Source organism: Acartia tonsa, unplaced genomic scaffold (genome assembly GCF_053477335.1).
Source record: "Acartia tonsa isolate MP-2025a unplaced genomic scaffold, ASM5347733v1 sca8, whole genome shotgun sequence".
Taxonomy (NCBI): domain Eukaryota; kingdom Metazoa; phylum Arthropoda; class Copepoda; order Calanoida; family Acartiidae; genus Acartia; species Acartia tonsa.
In genome coordinates, this window is record NW_027649602.1 from 34,619 (window position 1) to 52,290 (window position 17,672).

At 42.0% G+C, this 17,672-nt stretch overlaps 73 non-coding genes across 73 annotated transcripts; 35 read left to right on the plus strand and 38 right to left on the minus strand.

The window, feature by feature from the left end:
• Window positions 1-22: 22 nt before the first annotated feature.
• LOC145311345 (5S ribosomal RNA) lies at window positions 23-141 on the plus strand. The gene has a single exon (XR_013876630.1). It is a non-coding gene; the product is annotated as a 5S ribosomal RNA (ribosomal RNA).
• Window positions 142-207: 66 nt separating this feature from the next.
• On the minus strand, window positions 208-278 carry TRNAG-GCC (transfer RNA glycine (anticodon GCC)). The gene has a single exon. It is a non-coding gene; the product is annotated as a tRNA-Gly (tRNA).
• A 425-nt stretch (window positions 279-703) lies between these two features.
• Window positions 704-821, minus strand: LOC145311367 (U5 spliceosomal RNA). Its single transcript, XR_013876651.1, has one exon. It is a non-coding gene; the product is annotated as a U5 spliceosomal RNA (small nuclear RNA).
• A 329-nt stretch (window positions 822-1,150) lies between these two features.
• Window positions 1,151-1,342, minus strand: LOC145311360 (U2 spliceosomal RNA). Its single transcript, XR_013876644.1, has one exon. It is a non-coding gene; the product is annotated as a U2 spliceosomal RNA (small nuclear RNA).
• Window positions 1,343-1,609: 267 nt separating this feature from the next.
• Window positions 1,610-1,774, minus strand: LOC145311353 (U1 spliceosomal RNA). Its single transcript, XR_013876638.1, has one exon. It is a non-coding gene; the product is annotated as a U1 spliceosomal RNA (small nuclear RNA).
• A 519-nt stretch (window positions 1,775-2,293) lies between these two features.
• LOC145311410 (5S ribosomal RNA) lies at window positions 2,294-2,412 on the plus strand. Its single transcript, XR_013876690.1, has one exon. It is a non-coding gene; the product is annotated as a 5S ribosomal RNA (ribosomal RNA).
• A 66-nt stretch (window positions 2,413-2,478) lies between these two features.
• LOC145311391 (5S ribosomal RNA) lies at window positions 2,479-2,597 on the plus strand. The gene has a single exon (XR_013876673.1). It is a non-coding gene; the product is annotated as a 5S ribosomal RNA (ribosomal RNA).
• A 66-nt stretch (window positions 2,598-2,663) lies between these two features.
• On the plus strand, window positions 2,664-2,782 carry LOC145311400 (5S ribosomal RNA). Its single transcript, XR_013876681.1, has one exon. It is a non-coding gene; the product is annotated as a 5S ribosomal RNA (ribosomal RNA).
• A 56-nt stretch (window positions 2,783-2,838) lies between these two features.
• TRNAG-GCC (transfer RNA glycine (anticodon GCC)) lies at window positions 2,839-2,909 on the minus strand. Its single transcript has one exon. It is a non-coding gene; the product is annotated as a tRNA-Gly (tRNA).
• Window positions 2,910-3,001: 92 nt separating this feature from the next.
• TRNAK-CUU (transfer RNA lysine (anticodon CUU)) lies at window positions 3,002-3,074 on the plus strand. The gene has a single exon. It is a non-coding gene; the product is annotated as a tRNA-Lys (tRNA).
• A 77-nt stretch (window positions 3,075-3,151) lies between these two features.
• TRNAT-CGU (transfer RNA threonine (anticodon CGU)) lies at window positions 3,152-3,225 on the plus strand. The gene has a single exon. It is a non-coding gene; the product is annotated as a tRNA-Thr (tRNA).
• Window positions 3,226-3,284: 59 nt separating this feature from the next.
• TRNAF-GAA (transfer RNA phenylalanine (anticodon GAA)) lies at window positions 3,285-3,357 on the minus strand. The gene has a single exon. It is a non-coding gene; the product is annotated as a tRNA-Phe (tRNA).
• Window positions 3,358-3,428: 71 nt separating this feature from the next.
• TRNAQ-CUG (transfer RNA glutamine (anticodon CUG)) lies at window positions 3,429-3,500 on the minus strand. The gene has a single exon. It is a non-coding gene; the product is annotated as a tRNA-Gln (tRNA).
• Window positions 3,501-3,575: 75 nt separating this feature from the next.
• On the minus strand, window positions 3,576-3,648 carry TRNAV-CAC (transfer RNA valine (anticodon CAC)). The gene has a single exon. It is a non-coding gene; the product is annotated as a tRNA-Val (tRNA).
• Window positions 3,649-3,733: 85 nt separating this feature from the next.
• On the plus strand, window positions 3,734-3,806 carry TRNAR-ACG (transfer RNA arginine (anticodon ACG)). The gene has a single exon. It is a non-coding gene; the product is annotated as a tRNA-Arg (tRNA).
• Window positions 3,807-3,858: 52 nt separating this feature from the next.
• Window positions 3,859-3,932, minus strand: TRNAN-GUU (transfer RNA asparagine (anticodon GUU)). The gene has a single exon. It is a non-coding gene; the product is annotated as a tRNA-Asn (tRNA).
• A 449-nt stretch (window positions 3,933-4,381) lies between these two features.
• On the plus strand, window positions 4,382-4,453 carry TRNAE-CUC (transfer RNA glutamic acid (anticodon CUC)). Its single transcript has one exon. It is a non-coding gene; the product is annotated as a tRNA-Glu (tRNA).
• A 124-nt stretch (window positions 4,454-4,577) lies between these two features.
• TRNAR-CCU (transfer RNA arginine (anticodon CCU)) lies at window positions 4,578-4,650 on the plus strand. Its single transcript has one exon. It is a non-coding gene; the product is annotated as a tRNA-Arg (tRNA).
• A 94-nt stretch (window positions 4,651-4,744) lies between these two features.
• TRNAI-UAU (transfer RNA isoleucine (anticodon UAU)) lies at window positions 4,745-4,834 on the plus strand. The gene is given in 2 exon segments: window positions 4,745-4,782; window positions 4,799-4,834. It is a non-coding gene; the product is annotated as a tRNA-Ile (tRNA).
• Window positions 4,835-5,343: 509 nt separating this feature from the next.
• Window positions 5,344-5,423, minus strand: TRNAL-UAG (transfer RNA leucine (anticodon UAG)). Its single transcript has one exon. It is a non-coding gene; the product is annotated as a tRNA-Leu (tRNA).
• A 129-nt stretch (window positions 5,424-5,552) lies between these two features.
• Window positions 5,553-5,624, minus strand: TRNAT-UGU (transfer RNA threonine (anticodon UGU)). Its single transcript has one exon. It is a non-coding gene; the product is annotated as a tRNA-Thr (tRNA).
• A 147-nt stretch (window positions 5,625-5,771) lies between these two features.
• TRNAA-UGC (transfer RNA alanine (anticodon UGC)) lies at window positions 5,772-5,843 on the plus strand. The gene has a single exon. It is a non-coding gene; the product is annotated as a tRNA-Ala (tRNA).
• Window positions 5,844-5,936: 93 nt separating this feature from the next.
• LOC145311375 (U6 spliceosomal RNA) lies at window positions 5,937-6,043 on the minus strand. The gene has a single exon (XR_013876658.1). It is a non-coding gene; the product is annotated as a U6 spliceosomal RNA (small nuclear RNA).
• A 71-nt stretch (window positions 6,044-6,114) lies between these two features.
• TRNAW-CCA (transfer RNA tryptophan (anticodon CCA)) lies at window positions 6,115-6,186 on the minus strand. The gene has a single exon. It is a non-coding gene; the product is annotated as a tRNA-Trp (tRNA).
• A 143-nt stretch (window positions 6,187-6,329) lies between these two features.
• Window positions 6,330-6,402, plus strand: TRNAA-CGC (transfer RNA alanine (anticodon CGC)). The gene has a single exon. It is a non-coding gene; the product is annotated as a tRNA-Ala (tRNA).
• A 44-nt stretch (window positions 6,403-6,446) lies between these two features.
• On the minus strand, window positions 6,447-6,519 carry TRNAP-CGG (transfer RNA proline (anticodon CGG)). The gene has a single exon. It is a non-coding gene; the product is annotated as a tRNA-Pro (tRNA).
• A 108-nt stretch (window positions 6,520-6,627) lies between these two features.
• On the plus strand, window positions 6,628-6,709 carry TRNAS-UGA (transfer RNA serine (anticodon UGA)). Its single transcript has one exon. It is a non-coding gene; the product is annotated as a tRNA-Ser (tRNA).
• Window positions 6,710-6,821: 112 nt separating this feature from the next.
• TRNAL-UAA (transfer RNA leucine (anticodon UAA)) lies at window positions 6,822-6,905 on the minus strand. Its single transcript has one exon. It is a non-coding gene; the product is annotated as a tRNA-Leu (tRNA).
• An 89-nt stretch (window positions 6,906-6,994) lies between these two features.
• Window positions 6,995-7,076, minus strand: TRNAS-GCU (transfer RNA serine (anticodon GCU)). Its single transcript has one exon. It is a non-coding gene; the product is annotated as a tRNA-Ser (tRNA).
• A 103-nt stretch (window positions 7,077-7,179) lies between these two features.
• On the minus strand, window positions 7,180-7,251 carry TRNAE-UUC (transfer RNA glutamic acid (anticodon UUC)). The gene has a single exon. It is a non-coding gene; the product is annotated as a tRNA-Glu (tRNA).
• A 3-nt stretch (window positions 7,252-7,254) lies between these two features.
• TRNAV-AAC (transfer RNA valine (anticodon AAC)) lies at window positions 7,255-7,327 on the minus strand. Its single transcript has one exon. It is a non-coding gene; the product is annotated as a tRNA-Val (tRNA).
• A 131-nt stretch (window positions 7,328-7,458) lies between these two features.
• Window positions 7,459-7,530, plus strand: TRNAG-UCC (transfer RNA glycine (anticodon UCC)). The gene has a single exon. It is a non-coding gene; the product is annotated as a tRNA-Gly (tRNA).
• Window positions 7,531-7,601: 71 nt separating this feature from the next.
• TRNAM-CAU (transfer RNA methionine (anticodon CAU)) lies at window positions 7,602-7,674 on the plus strand. Its single transcript has one exon. It is a non-coding gene; the product is annotated as a tRNA-Met (tRNA).
• A 46-nt stretch (window positions 7,675-7,720) lies between these two features.
• On the minus strand, window positions 7,721-7,843 carry TRNAL-CAA (transfer RNA leucine (anticodon CAA)). The gene is made up of 2 exons: window positions 7,806-7,843; window positions 7,721-7,765 (listed from the first exon to the last, which is right to left on the minus strand). It is a non-coding gene; the product is annotated as a tRNA-Leu (tRNA).
• A 76-nt stretch (window positions 7,844-7,919) lies between these two features.
• On the minus strand, window positions 7,920-7,992 carry TRNAR-UCU (transfer RNA arginine (anticodon UCU)). Its single transcript has one exon. It is a non-coding gene; the product is annotated as a tRNA-Arg (tRNA).
• A 137-nt stretch (window positions 7,993-8,129) lies between these two features.
• Window positions 8,130-8,203, plus strand: TRNAI-AAU (transfer RNA isoleucine (anticodon AAU)). Its single transcript has one exon. It is a non-coding gene; the product is annotated as a tRNA-Ile (tRNA).
• A 91-nt stretch (window positions 8,204-8,294) lies between these two features.
• Window positions 8,295-8,366, minus strand: TRNAD-GUC (transfer RNA aspartic acid (anticodon GUC)). Its single transcript has one exon. It is a non-coding gene; the product is annotated as a tRNA-Asp (tRNA).
• A 75-nt stretch (window positions 8,367-8,441) lies between these two features.
• TRNAK-UUU (transfer RNA lysine (anticodon UUU)) lies at window positions 8,442-8,514 on the minus strand. The gene has a single exon. It is a non-coding gene; the product is annotated as a tRNA-Lys (tRNA).
• Window positions 8,515-8,714: 200 nt separating this feature from the next.
• Window positions 8,715-8,833, plus strand: LOC145311408 (5S ribosomal RNA). The gene has a single exon (XR_013876688.1). It is a non-coding gene; the product is annotated as a 5S ribosomal RNA (ribosomal RNA).
• A 650-nt stretch (window positions 8,834-9,483) lies between these two features.
• On the plus strand, window positions 9,484-9,602 carry LOC145311380 (5S ribosomal RNA). The gene has a single exon (XR_013876663.1). It is a non-coding gene; the product is annotated as a 5S ribosomal RNA (ribosomal RNA).
• Window positions 9,603-9,754: 152 nt separating this feature from the next.
• Window positions 9,755-9,873, plus strand: LOC145311424 (5S ribosomal RNA). The gene has a single exon (XR_013876703.1). It is a non-coding gene; the product is annotated as a 5S ribosomal RNA (ribosomal RNA).
• Window positions 9,874-9,963: 90 nt separating this feature from the next.
• Window positions 9,964-10,036, plus strand: TRNAA-AGC (transfer RNA alanine (anticodon AGC)). Its single transcript has one exon. It is a non-coding gene; the product is annotated as a tRNA-Ala (tRNA).
• A 164-nt stretch (window positions 10,037-10,200) lies between these two features.
• LOC145311416 (5S ribosomal RNA) lies at window positions 10,201-10,319 on the plus strand. The gene has a single exon (XR_013876696.1). It is a non-coding gene; the product is annotated as a 5S ribosomal RNA (ribosomal RNA).
• An 87-nt stretch (window positions 10,320-10,406) lies between these two features.
• LOC145311392 (5S ribosomal RNA) lies at window positions 10,407-10,525 on the plus strand. The gene has a single exon (XR_013876674.1). It is a non-coding gene; the product is annotated as a 5S ribosomal RNA (ribosomal RNA).
• Window positions 10,526-10,612: 87 nt separating this feature from the next.
• On the plus strand, window positions 10,613-10,731 carry LOC145311346 (5S ribosomal RNA). Its single transcript, XR_013876631.1, has one exon. It is a non-coding gene; the product is annotated as a 5S ribosomal RNA (ribosomal RNA).
• A 66-nt stretch (window positions 10,732-10,797) lies between these two features.
• TRNAG-GCC (transfer RNA glycine (anticodon GCC)) lies at window positions 10,798-10,868 on the minus strand. Its single transcript has one exon. It is a non-coding gene; the product is annotated as a tRNA-Gly (tRNA).
• Window positions 10,869-11,293: 425 nt separating this feature from the next.
• On the minus strand, window positions 11,294-11,411 carry LOC145311368 (U5 spliceosomal RNA). Its single transcript, XR_013876652.1, has one exon. It is a non-coding gene; the product is annotated as a U5 spliceosomal RNA (small nuclear RNA).
• A 329-nt stretch (window positions 11,412-11,740) lies between these two features.
• LOC145311362 (U2 spliceosomal RNA) lies at window positions 11,741-11,932 on the minus strand. Its single transcript, XR_013876646.1, has one exon. It is a non-coding gene; the product is annotated as a U2 spliceosomal RNA (small nuclear RNA).
• A 267-nt stretch (window positions 11,933-12,199) lies between these two features.
• On the minus strand, window positions 12,200-12,364 carry LOC145311354 (U1 spliceosomal RNA). The gene has a single exon (XR_013876639.1). It is a non-coding gene; the product is annotated as a U1 spliceosomal RNA (small nuclear RNA).
• Window positions 12,365-12,883: 519 nt separating this feature from the next.
• On the plus strand, window positions 12,884-13,002 carry LOC145311422 (5S ribosomal RNA). Its single transcript, XR_013876701.1, has one exon. It is a non-coding gene; the product is annotated as a 5S ribosomal RNA (ribosomal RNA).
• Window positions 13,003-13,068: 66 nt separating this feature from the next.
• On the plus strand, window positions 13,069-13,187 carry LOC145311393 (5S ribosomal RNA). Its single transcript, XR_013876675.1, has one exon. It is a non-coding gene; the product is annotated as a 5S ribosomal RNA (ribosomal RNA).
• A 66-nt stretch (window positions 13,188-13,253) lies between these two features.
• Window positions 13,254-13,372, plus strand: LOC145311401 (5S ribosomal RNA). Its single transcript, XR_013876682.1, has one exon. It is a non-coding gene; the product is annotated as a 5S ribosomal RNA (ribosomal RNA).
• A 56-nt stretch (window positions 13,373-13,428) lies between these two features.
• Window positions 13,429-13,499, minus strand: TRNAG-GCC (transfer RNA glycine (anticodon GCC)). The gene has a single exon. It is a non-coding gene; the product is annotated as a tRNA-Gly (tRNA).
• A 92-nt stretch (window positions 13,500-13,591) lies between these two features.
• Window positions 13,592-13,664, plus strand: TRNAK-CUU (transfer RNA lysine (anticodon CUU)). The gene has a single exon. It is a non-coding gene; the product is annotated as a tRNA-Lys (tRNA).
• Window positions 13,665-13,741: 77 nt separating this feature from the next.
• On the plus strand, window positions 13,742-13,815 carry TRNAT-CGU (transfer RNA threonine (anticodon CGU)). The gene has a single exon. It is a non-coding gene; the product is annotated as a tRNA-Thr (tRNA).
• A 59-nt stretch (window positions 13,816-13,874) lies between these two features.
• Window positions 13,875-13,947, minus strand: TRNAF-GAA (transfer RNA phenylalanine (anticodon GAA)). The gene has a single exon. It is a non-coding gene; the product is annotated as a tRNA-Phe (tRNA).
• A 71-nt stretch (window positions 13,948-14,018) lies between these two features.
• On the minus strand, window positions 14,019-14,090 carry TRNAQ-CUG (transfer RNA glutamine (anticodon CUG)). Its single transcript has one exon. It is a non-coding gene; the product is annotated as a tRNA-Gln (tRNA).
• Window positions 14,091-14,165: 75 nt separating this feature from the next.
• On the minus strand, window positions 14,166-14,238 carry TRNAV-CAC (transfer RNA valine (anticodon CAC)). Its single transcript has one exon. It is a non-coding gene; the product is annotated as a tRNA-Val (tRNA).
• Window positions 14,239-14,323: 85 nt separating this feature from the next.
• On the plus strand, window positions 14,324-14,396 carry TRNAR-ACG (transfer RNA arginine (anticodon ACG)). Its single transcript has one exon. It is a non-coding gene; the product is annotated as a tRNA-Arg (tRNA).
• Window positions 14,397-14,448: 52 nt separating this feature from the next.
• On the minus strand, window positions 14,449-14,522 carry TRNAN-GUU (transfer RNA asparagine (anticodon GUU)). Its single transcript has one exon. It is a non-coding gene; the product is annotated as a tRNA-Asn (tRNA).
• Window positions 14,523-14,971: 449 nt separating this feature from the next.
• Window positions 14,972-15,043, plus strand: TRNAE-CUC (transfer RNA glutamic acid (anticodon CUC)). Its single transcript has one exon. It is a non-coding gene; the product is annotated as a tRNA-Glu (tRNA).
• A 124-nt stretch (window positions 15,044-15,167) lies between these two features.
• TRNAR-CCU (transfer RNA arginine (anticodon CCU)) lies at window positions 15,168-15,240 on the plus strand. The gene has a single exon. It is a non-coding gene; the product is annotated as a tRNA-Arg (tRNA).
• Window positions 15,241-15,334: 94 nt separating this feature from the next.
• TRNAI-UAU (transfer RNA isoleucine (anticodon UAU)) lies at window positions 15,335-15,424 on the plus strand. Its single transcript is given in 2 exon segments — window positions 15,335-15,372; window positions 15,389-15,424. It is a non-coding gene; the product is annotated as a tRNA-Ile (tRNA).
• A 509-nt stretch (window positions 15,425-15,933) lies between these two features.
• Window positions 15,934-16,013, minus strand: TRNAL-UAG (transfer RNA leucine (anticodon UAG)). The gene has a single exon. It is a non-coding gene; the product is annotated as a tRNA-Leu (tRNA).
• A 129-nt stretch (window positions 16,014-16,142) lies between these two features.
• On the minus strand, window positions 16,143-16,214 carry TRNAT-UGU (transfer RNA threonine (anticodon UGU)). The gene has a single exon. It is a non-coding gene; the product is annotated as a tRNA-Thr (tRNA).
• Window positions 16,215-16,361: 147 nt separating this feature from the next.
• TRNAA-UGC (transfer RNA alanine (anticodon UGC)) lies at window positions 16,362-16,433 on the plus strand. The gene has a single exon. It is a non-coding gene; the product is annotated as a tRNA-Ala (tRNA).
• A 93-nt stretch (window positions 16,434-16,526) lies between these two features.
• Window positions 16,527-16,633, minus strand: LOC145311376 (U6 spliceosomal RNA). Its single transcript, XR_013876659.1, has one exon. It is a non-coding gene; the product is annotated as a U6 spliceosomal RNA (small nuclear RNA).
• Window positions 16,634-16,704: 71 nt separating this feature from the next.
• On the minus strand, window positions 16,705-16,776 carry TRNAW-CCA (transfer RNA tryptophan (anticodon CCA)). Its single transcript has one exon. It is a non-coding gene; the product is annotated as a tRNA-Trp (tRNA).
• Window positions 16,777-16,919: 143 nt separating this feature from the next.
• On the plus strand, window positions 16,920-16,992 carry TRNAA-CGC (transfer RNA alanine (anticodon CGC)). Its single transcript has one exon. It is a non-coding gene; the product is annotated as a tRNA-Ala (tRNA).
• A 44-nt stretch (window positions 16,993-17,036) lies between these two features.
• Window positions 17,037-17,109, minus strand: TRNAP-CGG (transfer RNA proline (anticodon CGG)). Its single transcript has one exon. It is a non-coding gene; the product is annotated as a tRNA-Pro (tRNA).
• A 108-nt stretch (window positions 17,110-17,217) lies between these two features.
• TRNAS-UGA (transfer RNA serine (anticodon UGA)) lies at window positions 17,218-17,299 on the plus strand. The gene has a single exon. It is a non-coding gene; the product is annotated as a tRNA-Ser (tRNA).
• A 112-nt stretch (window positions 17,300-17,411) lies between these two features.
• TRNAL-UAA (transfer RNA leucine (anticodon UAA)) lies at window positions 17,412-17,495 on the minus strand. Its single transcript has one exon. It is a non-coding gene; the product is annotated as a tRNA-Leu (tRNA).
• Window positions 17,496-17,584: 89 nt separating this feature from the next.
• Window positions 17,585-17,666, minus strand: TRNAS-GCU (transfer RNA serine (anticodon GCU)). Its single transcript has one exon. It is a non-coding gene; the product is annotated as a tRNA-Ser (tRNA).
• Window positions 17,667-17,672: the final 6 nt, after the last annotated feature.

Below are 17,672 nucleotides of genomic sequence, written 5' to 3' on the forward strand. Positions count from 1 at the left end.
GAAAATCATGTTGAAACTTTATGTCTACGGCCATACCATGTTGAAAGCACCAGTTCTCGTCCGATCACTGAAGTTAAGCAACATTGGGCCAAGTTAGTACTTGGATGGGTGACCGCCTGGGAATACTTGGTGTCGTAAACTCTACATCTTTCTTTCTTACCTTGTCACTGAAAACAGAAAAGTTGTGTTAACGTAGAAAATAATTGCTGCAACGTCCGGGAATCGAACCCGGGCCGCCCGCGTGGCAGGCGAGCATTCTACCACTGAACCAACGTTGCTGGCATGCTCTTTGGCTATTCGTATAACCCAACCCCTTGCTGAAAATCATTATTCAGAAATCTGTCAATTTATAACCCAAATACAGATTGATATAGCTTTACACCTGAACGATTAATATGACTTGCTGTAAGTAGACTTTGGCAGTAGGTAAGGACTTTCTTCAGCCCGGCAAGACAATATCTGAGTGATCCTTGGTTCACTTGTACACACCTTTTAGTGAAGTGAATCAAGCAAGTATAGCTTGGTCAGTTTAGACAAATGGTAACTGCAATTTTAGCCATTCCTACCGTAGGCTATTTGTCAGCATGGTTGGCCAGTTTTATTTTTACAAATTTGAAGCAGTTGGTTGGAGATGAATGGTTTTGTGGTAAACACATCCTGACATCCTGTCCCTACATGCCTGTTGTAATATGTTTCTTTAAGTGGGCTCTCTCATGAAAAGCCTTCAGATAAATTGGATGTAATTCCAATATGATCCACTTACACGGAAATCTTTAGTAAAAGGCGAAAGATTTATTCGTGCTGTAGGTAGATCCTGGACATGCTCAAACAACACAAATAGCTCCATATCCTTGGCAGCTGTTAGGCTTGTTCCGTTGACCAATCTAATGTAGTTGTCAGCAAAGACATGTAGAGATTGTGTCAAAGTTCAGCTTATTCACCAAAAAAACACAAGCCCCTAGAATAACTTGAGGCAGAAAATTATCCAATAAATGACATTCAACTTTAGGGGTTTGCACCACCTAGCATTAAAACATTGAACTACATAAAGGAAGTGGAGCCATTGTGCTTTTGGCAGCATGCTTGTTGACTTGTGCAAACTTGATACAGGTTGTACACAACGTATTGAGTGGTCCAGTTTAGAATTGGGGACAAGTGGGCCGATCCTGGTGGTACTGCAATACCAGGCCAACCCGTGATAAGGCTGGAGCAAGCTCCAAGTCCTCATCCCCTAACAAAAATGAGTTTAATATCGAAGGGGACACATGGTCCCCGTATCAGATATTAAGCTGATAAGAACAGATACTACACTTTGATCTTAGCCAAAAGGCCGAGAAGCGATGCCAAAGAATAGTTCCAGTATACTACCTTAGAGTCATAACCTGACTATGGTACTGTCTGGCAAAAGATTGGCATGCAGGCTGCCTAATCATTGTTAGAGAGAGTATAGTCAATCTGCCTAGTTCAAAGCAAAGACTTTACTTTAAATTGGGCTTCGATAGAAGCCTTTTTCTGGCCAACTACACAAACTTTAGCAATTCCTGGTGTGTAAAATTTGAACTAGATGGTTAAGTTAAACATTCTAATTCTGTTGTCTGTTCTGTATTTATTAGGGGATGCGCGAACGCAGTCCCCAACTACCAAAAATTGTGCGTTCGAGTTACCCACGTTTGGGGTAATCGTAGGGGTCAGCCATGCCTGAGTGCAATGGCACAGCCTCACCCTAGAGGAACCACCTTAGTGATCATGGTTAACCTCCACGCCAGGTAAGTATGAGGGAAAGAGTCGATTTCAGTGTATGGGTGACAAAGACTATAGATATTTTGCTGACCAGCTTCACGACTTTACACAAAACATGATTCAGTTGAAGTGTCCCCTCAGAAATGCTATATTTATACTTTTTCAAATGGTTGGTGACATACATTGTTGATGAAACCTTCGGTAGGAGGTCTTCCATTGAAACAAATGCGACACCTAGAGGCCAAATTATTGACTACATAAAATACATGTTTGCTACTTTACGGGTTATGCATTCCTATTGCAAATAGTGAGCTATCATCAGCTCTGACAGAAATAACATTACAGTTCACACTGCAACCACTGGATCTATACACACCTCTTAGTGAAGTGAATCAAGCAAATTTAGCTTGGTCAGTTTAGACAAATACATAATGCAAACTGTCACTTGTTATAACAAGATTACCAAGAGTTAGCACTGGTCGCAACGCAACAAACCATACAGAAGGATGGTATGGTAATATCCACATTATAATGTGAAAATGCCTTACCAAATGTCTACGGCCATACCATGTTGAAAGCACCAGTTCTCGTCCGATCACTGAAGTTAAGCAACATTGGGCCAAGTTAGTACTTGGATGGGTGACCGCCTGGGAATACTTGGTGTCGTAGACTTAACATTTTTGGAATTTTGACCCAAACAATCCTAGCCCAAACCTAACTAAACCCCACACAATTAATGTCTACGGCCATACCATGTTGAAAGCACCAGTTCTCGTCCGATCACTGAAGTTAAGCAACATTGGGCCAAGTTAGTACTTGGATGGGTGACCGCCTGGGAATACTTGGTGTCGTAGGCTCAATCTTTTTGGAATTTTGACCCAACCAATCCTAGCCCAAACCTAACTAAACCCCACACAATTAATGTCTACGGCCATACCATGTTGAAAACACCAGTTCTCGTCCGATCACTGAAGTTAAGCAACATTGGGCCAAGTTAGTACTTGGATGGGTGACCGCCTGGGAATACTTGGTGTCGTAGGCTTATCCATTTTTAAAAAATTGCCTCAAAAAAGTTGTGATACTGTAGAAAATAATTGCTGCAACGTCCGGGAATCGAACCCGGGCCGCCCGCGTGGCAGGCGAGCATTCTACCACTGAACCAACGTTGCTGGCTTGCTTTAATGATATTCGTGTAGTTAGTTTTTGTGTACCTATTGCAAAGACCAACCATACAAAGTGCAGAGCCCAGGCAGCTAACATAGCCCGGCTAGCTCAGTCGGTAGAGCATGAGACTCTTAATCTCAGGGTCGTGGGTTCGAGCCCCACGTTGGGCGAATTTTTTTTTATATGGAACAGTTTTTAAAAATATATTTGAATTTGTTTCGTGATATACTGACAATAGGGTAATTCAGGCGCCATGGCTTAGTTGGTTAAAGCGCCTGTCTCGTAAACAGGAGATCCCGAGTTCGACTCTCGGTGGTGCCTTGATCCTTTTATTACTACTATCCATGGCTACACATACATAGGGTAAAGATTTGCAAAAATGCCGCGACCCGGGATCGAACCGGGGACCTTTAGATCTTCAGTCTAACGCTCTCCCAACTGAGCTATCACGGCTAGTTAAAATGATGTTGCTTATCTTGGTCAAGATGGAAAAAAGATCACTTTTACATGGCTCTAAAAAGTTTAGGTCCTACCGAGATTTGAACTCGGATCGCTGGATTCAGAGTCCAGAGTGCTAACCATTACACCATAGGACCTTGATGCAGATCTAAACTCCAAAGGGTAAAAAAAATTATTTTGTATAAAAAGAAAAGAAAAAAAACCTTATGTATTGGTTCCTGCCGGGATCGAACCGGCGACCTTGTCCGTGTGAAGGACACGTGATAACCACTACACTAAGGAACCATTGTTAACCAAGAAACCAAGCCAAGATACATAACAAACAGACATAAAATGTGCAACTACAAAGCCACGTCACTAGGTTAAGCCAGGTCTCGTGGCGCAACGGATAACGCGTCTGACTACGGATCAGAAGATTGCAGGTTCGAATCCTGCCGAGATCGAAAATTTTAAAGATTCGTTTGGCTATTAAAGAAAATTGCTATAAAATAAAGTCGCCCCCGGGTGGGCTCGAACCACCAACCTTTCGGTTAACAGCCGAACGCGCTAGCCGATTGCGCCACGGAGGCTAATACAAGTTAATAATATTACATTATTTTTAATATTATTCTATGGAGCCTTAAAATATAAAAACAAAAAAAGATTGGTTTACTTATGTTGGTAGGGCTAATTACCACCGAACACTCATTAGCGCGGTCCGACTACTGACCGACACGGAAACTCTTGGCTGCTGGGTTTCCCCTCTGGCCCAATCCGCCCCTCATTAAGCAACCTGATCACCTAGGACTCCTCCTAGGTGGCCATGTTGATGCCAGGCTTAGTGCGGACGCCAATTCAACGTGTTTCAATGGTAACCAGGCGTTCCCTGCCTCAAACCATCCCAAACTCTGACCTCCCAGTAGCAGGATTACAGAACTTCGCCACGGTTCCAGTCAACAATCATATCAATTTCTGTCACAATGTACCAGTTGAATTGCAATTTTTTTCATGTTTAATTTTGGGTGTAATTACGCCAGCTTCCGTTATGGTCTAGTGGTCAGGATAGCTGGCTCTCACCCAGCAGGCCCGGGTTCGATTCCCGGTAACGGAAAAATACATTTTGTCGAACCCCCAAGTAATTATATCAACATCCCCGATCCAAAAAAAAAAGGAGATAAAAAAGATAGAGAATTGGATATTTCTAAGTTTTTACTTTTCAGCCAGGGTGACACCAAGCCTGCGTGGCCTAATGGATAAGGCGTCGGTCTCCTAAACCGAAGATTGCGAGTTCGAGTCTCGCCGTGGGTAACATTATCTTTTTAGCAAAAGTTGTTTTGGTTGCAGTGCTTCCAAGGTTTCTTGAAGGCAGTGTAGTAGCAAATATGGAGAGTGAAAGCAAGCTGCTCTAGTGGCGCAATCGGTTAGCGCACGGTACTTATAGACAGTACAACAAGTTATGCCGGGGTTGTGAGTTCGAGCCTCACCTAGAGCAAGCACTTTTTCAACCCTTAAACCTGGCAGGGTCTTCCAAGAAAAGAGCAAAAATATATTTTTTTTTACTTAAACAAAGCATTTTATCTTACCAAAATACTAAAATATTCTCTAGCAGTACCTCATAATATCAAATACAGGTACTGTGGTTCGATTTCAAATTTTTTTTGTAACTATGCTTTACTAACCAACAATCAATCAAGGAAAAAAGTTTGTTAAAGAATATAGATAGATTGGTATTTTCTTTTTACTACTGTTTTAAATCTATCAAGTTAATAACAAATTCAATAAAATTGACTGAATAACCATATAAATGTATAAAGATTTGTGATTTAAATTATGCCATGAAAAATCCTCCAATGTGTTTTGTAAAAATCTTTGAAACTTTTGATTTAATTGTTTATGTATGTACACTCAAGAATGATGAATCTTATCTGATCTAGAAAGGCAGAAGGATACTAAATTGTAATTGTGATTCATAGTAACCGAGTTATTACTAAAATAAATTTTTGACAGCTGTGGGATTCGAACCCACGCCCTTGCGGACTGGTGCCTAAAACCAGCGCCTTAGACCACTCGGCCAAACTGCCTGTTGTGCTGGTAGTTGTGCGAATAAGAAAAATTGTTTCTTAAGTTTTTTTTTTCAGCCTTACTGTGCAAAAGCATCAAACACCTAAAAAAAAAATTGTTTTTCCAGTGAGTGATTTTACAAAATTAACTGCCTCCAGAGAGGATTGAACTCTCGACCCCTGGTTTACAAGACCAGTGCTCTGCCACTGAGCTATAGAGGCTTGCCTGTTCACGTTGCACAATTTAAACCTAGCCTAACCTAGCCTAACCTAACCTAACCTAAGCTATTGCGGTTTGCACCTTGTGTTAAAGACTTTGAAATTGCTAAAGGATTCAGTTGAGTATTAGTCAGCTCATGCATTCAACAGGGGGATGTAGCTCAGTGGTAGAGCGCATGCTTTGCATGTATGAGGCCCCGGGTTCGATCCCCGGCATCTCCAATTAACAATGATTTTTGTTATTTCTTTGAAGTTGTCTGTTGTTCAAAATGAGTACTTTAGTGAAAAAATATTTGTATGGGGTTATGCGGACACAAAAATGTGGAACGCTTCACGATTTTGCGTGTCATCCTTGCGCAGGGGCCATGCTAATCTTCTCTGTATCGTTCCAATTTTAGTATATGTACTGCCGAAGCAAGTACATTTGAGTATAGAATTTAGTTGTCTATAAAGATCAGCATTTGTTACACAAATTGCAAAAAGACAATTCTGTTGACCCTGACGTGATTTGAACACGCAGCCTTCTGATCTGGAGTCAGACGCGCTACCGTTGCGCCACAGAGTCAGATGTTAGAATTGCTGCAACTTTGAATTCATGCGAAACTAAAGGAAAGTCTTTTTTTTTTCCCTTTTTTCTATCCACTATACAATGCAAGCGACCAATAGAAAAAAGGCGCTGCTTTCGTCCGGCCCCTATGATGGAGACCAGGGGTCGTAGCTCAGCTGGTAGAGCGTCTGATTCGCATTTAGAAGGTCTCGGGTTCAAATCCCGACGACTCCAAATTTTTTTTCTTTTCAATTTTCAAAAGTATTAGGCAAAACCATGGGCTTGACCGGGAGTTGAACCCGGGACCTCTCGCACCCGAAGCGAGAATCATGCCGCCTAGACCATCAAGCCTGGCTTTTGCCCTGTTAACTGTCAGTAGCAGCCTGTAATTCATCAATTTACCTGCCGATTGCTTCCAGCTGTGATGCTGTATTCATGGATGGCCGTCAACCAGAGCCAGCAGTCGTGGCCGAGTGGTTAAGGCGTTGGACTTGAAATCCAATGGGGTTTCCCCGCGCAGGTTCGAATCCTGCCGGCTGCGAAAGTCAGATTTTGTTAGTATCTAGTGTTTTTTTTTACTTTTTTTTTGCAAAACCAGAAAGTTACCTTGCAACTCACATGGCCTTCCTGGTATAGTGTTAAAATAAGACTTTTGTCAGGTGTGGGGTTCGAACCCACGCAATCTTACGATTATGAGAGCTTAAATCTCACGCCTTAGACCACTCGGCCAACCTGACAGGTTGCCACAATGCGGCACTCATTGCAAAACGCATGAAATCACGACTGACAAGCACTGATTTAGCAAAGCTCCACAAAATAATTCTCGCGACGAAGATGGGATTCGAACCCACGCGGGCAGAGCCCATTGGATTAGCAGTCCAACGCCTTAACCACTCGGCCACCTCGTCTGTGAAAGAGGTTAACCTAGATTACTTGCAAAGCATACATAACAATAACAACAACAAACACAAAAACAACAAAGTATATATTGCATCACTCGTGTCAAAAGGCTTCCCACGCCGGGAGTTGAACCCGGGCCTCCTGGGTGAAAGCCAGATATCCTAGCCGTTAGACCACGTGGGATTCTGTTTCCGTCCGGGATCGAACCGGAGACCTTCTGCGTGTTAGGCAGATGTGATAACCGCTACACCACGGAAACTTGTTACATCAGTTAGACAGCTTTATTGCCATAATTTTTTTCTTTAAACTCCTGACTAAAGTGTGCTAGTTACTAGGCAAAAATGTATTTGTGGTTTTCACTTTTGAGTACATTATAGTTCTGTACAATAAGCGTCAGTGGTATAGTGGTGAGCATAGCTGCCTTCCAAGCAGTTGACCCGGGTTCGATTCCCGGCTGACGCATTTTCATCTGTGTTGCCTAGGAGTACATTTTTGTACATTTAAAAAGTGTAGTAATCCTACACTGCCAACAAGCCTCCGTAGCGCAGTAGGCAGCGCGTCAGTCTCATAATCTGAAGGCCGTGAGTTCGAGCCTCACCGGGGGCAGGCAAACACTTTTTCATCTCCTGGTTGTGTTTTGAAAAAATAGTTTTGTCAGAAGTGGGATTCGAACCCACGCCCTCATCGAGGACCAGAATTCTCACAACCACTCTCTATCAGAGAGCAAGGAAGTTGTCCTTGAGTCTGGCGCCTTAGACCACTCGGCCATCCTGACTGTTAATATAGTGTTCACGGATTAAGAAATCCCATGTTTTGATAAGCCAAAAAGGTTAGCCAAAATGCAATGTTAGCATCCCATCTGGGGATCGAACCCAGGACCTTTGGATTAGAAGTCCAACGCGCTATCCTCTGCGCTAATGGGACTTGGTTAGAGAAAAGAAAATAGTAGCATTTGTTGACAGAAAACATTATGGAAGGCAAGAAAAAGAAAATCAAGTAGAGAAGAAAAAAAGTATGTAGTTTTTGTATTGTGCTTATACTTATACACATCATATTAGTCAGGCCCGTTAGCTCAGTTGGTTAGAGCGTCGTGCTAATAACGCGAAGGTCACGGGTTCGATCCCCCTACGGGCCAGATAATACTTTTACCAAATTGAACAGTTTGCAGTGGCGGAAATATTTAATGGAAAAAAAAAAGAAATTTCACAAGGTTGAAAAAGTTATCTCTCCCCGACCGGGAATCGAACCCGGGCCTTCCACGTGACAGGCGGAGATCCTCACCACTAGACTATCGAGGAATTCTTATAAATCGGCCATTTTCTAGTCACTACGTACGTATCACACTGATTGGAGACTTGAACAAAAGATGGGAGCGCCCGAGCAGGGGCTCGAACCCTGGACCGTTAGGTTAAAAGCCTAACGCTCTACCGACTGAGCTACCCGGGCATCATGCTATTTTAAAATTACAGTAACAAAATTGTCTCACCAGATGGCAGCAGCATTTTAGTTCATGGTAGGCTTGGTTTTCTCTCTGTTTATTTTTGGTTAAGTGCAACCTGAGTTGTATAGAATAAATCATCCCTCCATAATTTTCCTGTATTGTAGCATTTTGCATTTAGTATAAGTCACATTTTCCATGGTCAAATGTCTACGGCCATACCATGTTGAAAGCACCAGTTCTCGTCCGATCACTGAAGTTAAGCAACATTGGGCCAAGTTAGTACTTGGATGGGTGACCGCCTGGGAATACTTGGTGTCGTAGGCAAATCTTTTCATCCTTTTTTATAAGTTGAGAGAAAAAAAAAAAGTCTGAGAAATGTAAACCAGACAACTGCTTATGTTCATTTTTTACACCTAAAGCCCTTATACAATGCAACCACTATGATATAATATGTAGTTACTGTTTTTGTCACCAGATGGCAGCTCTATTTAGTTCCCAGTTAGGCTTTGTTTTCTCCGTGTTAAGGCATAGGTTTTAAGTTGACAACTATTAATGTTCGATAAAATGATATCTTTTAGTATTACACATACCTATTTGGATTAATATTTTAGTTACTTTGTGCTTGTATTTTATGAAAATTAACTTTTCCGGTCGGACCTTTAACAAATATCAAAAATATATGATTGTCCAAGTTACTTTACATCATTGTCTAAAACGACCAAGCTAATATTGCTTGATTCACTTCTACAAGAGGTGTGTATCAGCTCTGCTTCGATGGGTCGCTCACCTTGAGTCCGCTCGGGTTGAGTGTCTGTCTTAGTCAGTCACAAACATCTTTATTCAGGGTTAAAGAGAACCCACTAATCACTGAAACCAATCAAGAACATTGAATTATTTACCGTAGATACCTGTACGTATTTTCTCTTGGTAATGCATTTTCCATTTAGTTTATGCCACATTTTCCTTTGATAAATGTCTACGGCCATACCATGTTGAAAGCACCAGTTCTCATCTGATCACTGAAGTTAAGCAACATTGGGCCAAGTTAGTACTTGGATGGGTGACCGCCTGGGAATACTTGGTGTCGTAGGCTTTAACATTTTATCCATATTTCAAAATTTGTCTCTTTTTCTTCCTTGTCCGTAGATTCCTGTACAGTTGAGCGTTTTGCATTCATTTCACGCCACATTTTCTCTTCGTAATGCATTTTGCATTTAATTTACGCCACATTTTCCGTTGATATATGTCTACGGCCATACCATGTTGAAAGCACCAGTTCTCGTCCGATCACTGCAGTTAAGCAACATTGGGCCAAGTTAGTACTTGGATGGGTGACCGCCTGGGAATACTTGGTGTCGTAGGCTCTAACATTTTATCCATATTTCAAATTTGTCTCTTTTTCTTTCTTGTCCAAGAGAAATTTCTAATCACTGAGAACATAAGGTGAAACCCAAGGGGATGTAGCTCAGATGGTAGAGCGCTCGCTTAGCATGCGAGAGGTACGGGGATCGATACCCCGCATCTCCAAGTATCATTTTTCCCCCTACTACACAAGCACCAAACAAAAAAATAAACACACAAAGAAAAACAAAAGTCTGAAAATTTAAACCAGTAAAACTTTAAACCTTTTTGTTGCATTAGAATGTTATTTAATAAACCAGAAGTTAGAAGAGCCTTTGCTAAGAGTAAATGTCTACGGCCATACCATGTTGAAAGCACCAGTTCTCGTCTGATCACTGAAGTTAAGCAACATTGGGCCAAGTTAGTACTTGGATGGGTGACCGCCTGGGAATACTTGGTGTCGTAGGCTCAATATTTTTGGAATTTTGACCCAACCAATCCTAGCCCAAACCTGACTAAACCTCACACAAGTTTGAAAATCATGTTGAAACTTTATGTCTACGGCCATACCATGTTGAAAGCACCAGTTCTCGTCCGATCACTGAAGTTAAGCAACATTGGGCCAAGTTAGTACTTGGATGGGTGACCGCCTGGGAATACTTGGTGTCGTAGGCTCAATATTTTTGGAATTTTGACCCAACCAATCCTAGCCCAAACCTGACTAAACCTCACACAAGTTTGAAAATCATGTTGAAACTTTATGTCTACGGCCATACCATGTTGAAAGCACCAGTTCTCGTCCGATCACTGAAGTTAAGCAACATTGGGCCAAGTTAGTACTTGGATGGGTGACCGCCTGGGAATACTTGGTGTCGTAAACTCTACATCTTTCTTTCTTACCTTGTCACTGAAAACAGAAAAGTTGTGTTAACGTAGAAAATAATTGCTGCAACGTCCGGGAATCGAACCCGGGCCGCCCGCGTGGCAGGCGAGCATTCTACCACTGAACCAACGTTGCTGGCATGCTCTTTGGCTATTCGTATAACCCAACCCCTTGCTGAAAATCATTATTCAGAAATCTGTCAATTTATAACCCAAATACAGATTGATATAGCTTTACACCTGAACGATTAATATGACTTGCTGTAAGTAGACTTTGGCAGTAGGTAAGGACTTTCTTCAGCCCGGCAAGACAATATCTGAGTGATCCTTGGTTCACTTGTACACACCTTTTAGTGAAGTGAATCAAGCAAGTATAGCTTGGTCAGTTTAGACAAATGGTAACTGCAATTTTAGCCATTCCTACCGTAGGCTATTTGTCAGCATGGTTGGCCAGTTTTATTTTTACAAATTTGAAGCAGTTGGTTGGAGATGAATGGTTTTGTGGTAAACACATCCTGACATCCTGTCCCTACATGCCTGTTGTAATATGTTTCTTTAAGTGGGCTCTCTCATGAAAAGCCTTCAGATAAATTGGATGTAATTCCAATATGATCCACTTACACGGAAATCTTTAGTAAAAGGCGAAAGATTTATTCGTGCTGTAGGTAGATCCTGGACATGCTCAAACAACACAAATAGCTCCATATCCTTGGCAGCTGTTAGGCTTGTTCCGTTGACCAATCTAATGTAGTTGTCAGCAAAGACATGTAGAGATTGTGTCAAAGTTCAGCTTATTCACCAAAAAAACACAAGCCCCTAGAATAACTTGAGGCAGAAAATTATCCAATAAATGACATTCAACTTTAGGGGTTTGCACCACCTAGCATTAAAACATTGAACTACATAAAGGAAGTGGAGCCATTGTGCTTTTGGCAGCATGCTTGTTGACTTGTGCAAACTTGATACAGGTTGTACACAACGTATTGAGTGGTCCAGTTTAGAATTGGGGACAAGTGGGCCGATCCTGGTGGTACTGCAATACCAGGCCAACCCGTGATAAGGCTGGAGCAAGCTCCAAGTCCTCATCCCCTAACAAAAATGAGTTTAATATCGAAGGGGACACATGGTCCCCGTATCAGATATTAAGCTGATAAGAACAGATACTACACTTTGATCTTAGCCAAAAGGCCGAGAAGCGATGCCAAAGAATAGTTCCAGTATACTACCTTAGAGTCATAACCTGACTATGGTACTGTCTGGCAAAAGATTGGCATGCAGGCTGCCTAATCATTGTTAGAGAGAGTATAGTCAATCTGCCTAGTTCAAAGCAAAGACTTTACTTTAAATTGGGCTTCGATAGAAGCCTTTTTCTGGCCAACTACACAAACTTTAGCAATTCCTGGTGTGTAAAATTTGAACTAGATGGTTAAGTTAAACATTCTAATTCTGTTGTCTGTTCTGTATTTATTAGGGGATGCGCGAACGCAGTCCCCAACTACCAAAAATTGTGCGTTCGAGTTACCCACGTTTGGGGTAATCGTAGGGGTCAGCCATGCCTGAGTGCAATGGCACAGCCTCACCCTAGAGGAACCACCTTAGTGATCATGGTTAACCTCCACGCCAGGTAAGTATGAGGGAAAGAGTCGATTTCAGTGTATGGGTGACAAAGACTATAGATATTTTGCTGACCAGCTTCACGACTTTACACAAAACATGATTCAGTTGAAGTGTCCCCTCAGAAATGCTATATTTATACTTTTTCAAATGGTTGGTGACATACATTGTTGATGAAACCTTCGGTAGGAGGTCTTCCATTGAAACAAATGCGACACCTAGAGGCCAAATTATTGACTACATAAAATACATGTTTGCTACTTTACGGGTTATGCATTCCTATTGCAAATAGTGAGCTATCATCAGCTCTGACAGAAATAACATTACAGTTCACACTGCAACCACTGGATCTATACACACCTCTTAGTGAAGTGAATCAAGCAAATTTAGCTTGGTCAGTTTAGACAAATACATAATGCAAACTGTCACTTGTTATAACAAGATTACCAAGAGTTAGCACTGGTCGCAACGCAACAAACCATACAGAAGGATGGTATGGTAATATCCACATTATAATGTGAAAATGCCTTACCAAATGTCTACGGCCATACCATGTTGAAAGCACCAGTTCTCGTCCGATCACTGAAGTTAAGCAACATTGGGCCAAGTTAGTACTTGGATGGGTGACCGCCTGGGAATACTTGGTGTCGTAGACTTAACATTTTTGGAATTTTGACCCAAACAATCCTAGCCCAAACCTAACTAAACCCCACACAATTAATGTCTACGGCCATACCATGTTGAAAGCACCAGTTCTCGTCCGATCACTGAAGTTAAGCAACATTGGGCCAAGTTAGTACTTGGATGGGTGACCGCCTGGGAATACTTGGTGTCGTAGGCTCAATCTTTTTGGAATTTTGACCCAACCAATCCTAGCCCAAACCTAACTAAACCCCACACAATTAATGTCTACGGCCATACCATGTTGAAAACACCAGTTCTCGTCCGATCACTGAAGTTAAGCAACATTGGGCCAAGTTAGTACTTGGATGGGTGACCGCCTGGGAATACTTGGTGTCGTAGGCTTATCCATTTTTAAAAAATTGCCTCAAAAAAGTTGTGATACTGTAGAAAATAATTGCTGCAACGTCCGGGAATCGAACCCGGGCCGCCCGCGTGGCAGGCGAGCATTCTACCACTGAACCAACGTTGCTGGCTTGCTTTAATGATATTCGTGTAGTTAGTTTTTGTGTACCTATTGCAAAGACCAACCATACAAAGTGCAGAGCCCAGGCAGCTAACATAGCCCGGCTAGCTCAGTCGGTAGAGCATGAGACTCTTAATCTCAGGGTCGTGGGTTCGAGCCCCACGTTGGGCGAATTTTTTTTTATATGGAACAGTTTTTAAAAATATATTTGAATTTGTTTCGTGATATACTGACAATAGGGTAATTCAGGCGCCATGGCTTAGTTGGTTAAAGCGCCTGTCTCGTAAACAGGAGATCCCGAGTTCGACTCTCGGTGGTGCCTTGATCCTTTTATTACTACTATCCATGGCTACACATACATAGGGTAAAGATTTGCAAAAATGCCGCGACCCGGGATCGAACCGGGGACCTTTAGATCTTCAGTCTAACGCTCTCCCAACTGAGCTATCACGGCTAGTTAAAATGATGTTGCTTATCTTGGTCAAGATGGAAAAAAGATCACTTTTACATGGCTCTAAAAAGTTTAGGTCCTACCGAGATTTGAACTCGGATCGCTGGATTCAGAGTCCAGAGTGCTAACCATTACACCATAGGACCTTGATGCAGATCTAAACTCCAAAGGGTAAAAAAAATTATTTTGTATAAAAAGAAAAGAAAAAAAACCTTATGTATTGGTTCCTGCCGGGATCGAACCGGCGACCTTGTCCGTGTGAAGGACACGTGATAACCACTACACTAAGGAACCATTGTTAACCAAGAAACCAAGCCAAGATACATAACAAACAGACATAAAATGTGCAACTACAAAGCCACGTCACTAGGTTAAGCCAGGTCTCGTGGCGCAACGGATAACGCGTCTGACTACGGATCAGAAGATTGCAGGTTCGAATCCTGCCGAGATCGAAAATTTTAAAGATTCGTTTGGCTATTAAAGAAAATTGCTATAAAATAAAGTCGCCCCCGGGTGGGCTCGAACCACCAACCTTTCGGTTAACAGCCGAACGCGCTAGCCGATTGCGCCACGGAGGCTAATACAAGTTAATAATATTACATTATTTTTAATATTATTCTATGGAGCCTTAAAATATAAAAACAAAAAAAGATTGGTTTACTTATGTTGGTAGGGCTAATTACCACCGAACACTCATTAGCGCGGTCCGACTACTGACCGACACGGAAACTCTTGGCTGCTGGGTTTCCCCTCTGGCCCAATCCGCCCCTCATTAAGCAACCTGATCACCTAGGACTCCTCCTAGGTGACCATGTTGATGCCAGGCTTAGTGCGGACGCCAATTCAACGTGTTTCAATGGTAACCAGGCGTTCCCTGCCTCAAACCATCCCAAACTCTGACCTCCCAGTAGCAGGATTACAGAACTTCGCCACGGTTCCAGTCAACAATCATATCAATTTCTGTCACAATGTACCAGTTGAATTGCAATTTTTTTCATGTTTAATTTTGGGTGTAATTACGCCAGCTTCCGTTATGGTCTAGTGGTCAGGATAGCTGGCTCTCACCCAGCAGGCCCGGGTTCGATTCCCGGTAACGGAAAAATACATTTTGTCGAACCCCCAAGTAATTATATCAACATCCCCGATCCAAAAAAAAAAGGAGATAAAAAAGATAGAGAATTGGATATTTCTAAGTTTTTACTTTTCAGCCAGGGTGACACCAAGCCTGCGTGGCCTAATGGATAAGGCGTCGGTCTCCTAAACCGAAGATTGCGAGTTCGAGTCTCGCCGTGGGTAACATTATCTTTTTAGCAAAAGTTGTTTTGGTTGCAGTGCTTCCAAGGTTTCTTGAAGGCAGTGTAGTAGCAAATATGGAGAGTGAAAGCAAGCTGCTCTAGTGGCGCAATCGGTTAGCGCACGGTACTTATAGACAGTACAACAAGTTATGCCGGGGTTGTGAGTTCGAGCCTCACCTAGAGCAAGCACTTTTTCAACCCTTAAACCTGGCAGGGTCTTCCAAGAAAAGAGCAAAAATATATTTTTTTTTACTTAAACAAAGCATTTTATCTTACCAAAATACTAAAATATTCTCTAGCAGTACCTCATAATATCAAATACAGGTACTGTGGTTCGATTTCAAATTTTTTTTGTAACTATGCTTTACTAACCAACAATCAATCAAGGAAAAAAGTTTGTTAAAGAATATAGATAGATTGGTATTTTCTTTTTACTACTGTTTTAAATCTATCAAGTTAATAACAAATTCAATAAAATTGACTGAATAACCATATAAATGTATAAAGATTTGTGATTTAAATTATGCCATGAAAAATCCTCCAATGTGTTTTGTAAAAATCTTTGAAACTTTTGATTTAATTGTTTATGTATGTACACTCAAGAATGATGAATCTTATCTGATCTAGAAAGGCAGAAGGATACTAAATTGTAATTGTGATTCATAGTAACCGAGTTATTACTAAAATAAATTTTTGACAGCTGTGGGATTCGAACCCACGCCCTTGCGGACTGGTGCCTAAAACCAGCGCCTTAGACCACTCGGCCAAACTGCCTGTTGTGCTGGTAGTTGTGCGAATAAGAAAAATTGTTTCTTAAGTTTTTTTTTTCAGCCTTACTGTGCAAAAGCATCAAACACCTAAAAAAAAAATTGTTTTTCCAGTGAGTGATTTTACAAAATTAACTGCCTCCAGAGAGGATTGAACTCTCGACCCCTGGTTTACAAGACCAGTGCTCTGCCACTGAGCTATAGAGGCTTGCCTGTTCACGTTGCACAATTTAAACCTAGCCTAACCTAGCCTAACCTAACCTAACCTAAGCTATTGCGGTTTGCACCTTGTGTTAAAGACTTTGAAATTGCTAAAGGATTCAGTTGAGTATTAGTCAGCTCATGCATTCAACAGGGGGATGTAGCTCAGTGGTAGAGCGCATGCTTTGCATGTATGAGGCCCCGGGTTCGATCCCCGGCATCTCCAATTAACAATGATTTTTGTTATTTCTTTGAAGTTGTCTGTTGTTCAAAATGAGTACTTTAGTGAAAAAATATTTGTATGGGGTTATGCGGACACAAAAATGTGGAACGCTTCACGATTTTGCGTGTCATCCTTGCGCAGGGGCCATGCTAATCTTCTCTGTATCGTTCCAATTTTAGTATATGTACTGCCGAAGCAAGTACATTTGAGTATAGAATTTAGTTGTCTATAAAGATCAGCATTTGTTACACAAATTGCAAAAAGACAATTCTGTTGACCCTGACGTGATTTGAACACGCAGCCTTCTGATCTGGAGTCAGACGCGCTACCGTTGCGCCACAGAGTCAGATGTTAGAATTGCTGCAACTTTGAATTCATGCGAAACTAAAGGAAAGTCTTTTTTTTTTCCCTTTTTTCTATCCACTATACAATGCAAGCGACCAATAGAAAAAAGGCGCTGCTTTCGTCCGGCCCCTATGATGGAGACCAGGGGTCGTAGCTCAGCTGGTAGAGCGTCTGATTCGCATTTAGAAGGTCTCGGGTTCAAATCCCGACGACTCCAAATTTTTTTTCTTTTCAATTTTCAAAAGTATTAGGCAAAACCATGGGCTTGACCGGGAGTTGAACCCGGGACCTCTCGCACCCGAAGCGAGAATCATGCCGCCTAGACCATCAAGCCTGGCTTTTGCCCTGTTAACTGTCAGTAGCAGCCTGTAATTCATCAATTTACCTGCCGATTGCTTCCAGCTGTGATGCTGTATTCATGGATGGCCGTCAACCAGAGCCAGCAGTCGTGGCCGAGTGGTTAAGGCGTTGGACTTGAAATCCAATGGGGTTTCCCCGCGCAGGTTCGAATCCTGCCGGCTGCGAAAGTCAGATTTTGTTAGTATCTAGTGTTTTTTTTTACTTTTTTTTTGCAAAACCAGAAAGTTACCTTGCAACTCACATGGCCTTCCTGGTATAGTGTTAAAATAAGACTTTTGTCAGGTGTGGGGTTCGAACCCACGCAATCTTACGATTATGAGAGCTTAAATCTCACGCCTTAGACCACTCGGCCAACCTGACAGGTTGCCACAATGCGGCACTCATTGCAAAACGCATGAAATCACGACTGACAAGCACTGATTTAGCAAAGCTCCACAAAATAATTCTCGCGACGAAGATGGGATTCGAACCCACGCGGGCAGAGCCCATTGGATTAGCAGTCCAACGCCTTAACCACTCGGCCACCTCGTCTGTGAA